Source organism: Bison bison, unplaced genomic scaffold (genome assembly GCF_000754665.1).
Source record: "Bison bison bison isolate TAMUID 2011002044 unplaced genomic scaffold, Bison_UMD1.0 scf7180017864378, whole genome shotgun sequence".
NCBI lineage: Eukaryota > Metazoa > Chordata > Mammalia > Artiodactyla > Bovidae > Bison > Bison bison.
The window spans coordinates 667,276-667,721 of record NW_011494950.1 but is presented as its reverse complement, the minus strand read 5'-3'; positions in this window follow the sequence as shown (position 1 = coordinate 667,721).

Genomic DNA, 446 nt, shown 5'->3' with positions numbered 1-446 from the left:
CTAGGTTGGTCATAACTTTCCTTCCAAGGAGTAAGCGTCTTTTAATTTCATGGCTGCAGTCACCATCTGCAGTGATTTTGGAGCCCAAAAAAACTAGTGGTTCTCAAAGTGTGGTCTGGGGGTCAGCAGCATCTGCTTGCTGGAACTTGTTAGAAATAACAAATTATTGAGACTTCCCTGGCAGTTAAGACTCTGCACTTCCAATGCAGGAGGTGCAGGTTCAATCCTCGGTCGGGTGAATGAGATGCCACATGCTGCGTGGCATGGCCAAAAAAAAGGAAAAGAAAAAAAAAGTGAATTAATCAGCTCCAGCCTGAACCTAGTGAATCTGAAACTCTGGGGTATAACCCAGCAATCAGTGTTTTTGAAATGAGATGCCAGTCCAGGTTCAATGCACGATACTGGATGCTTGGGGCTAGTGCACTGGGACGACCCAGAGGGATGGT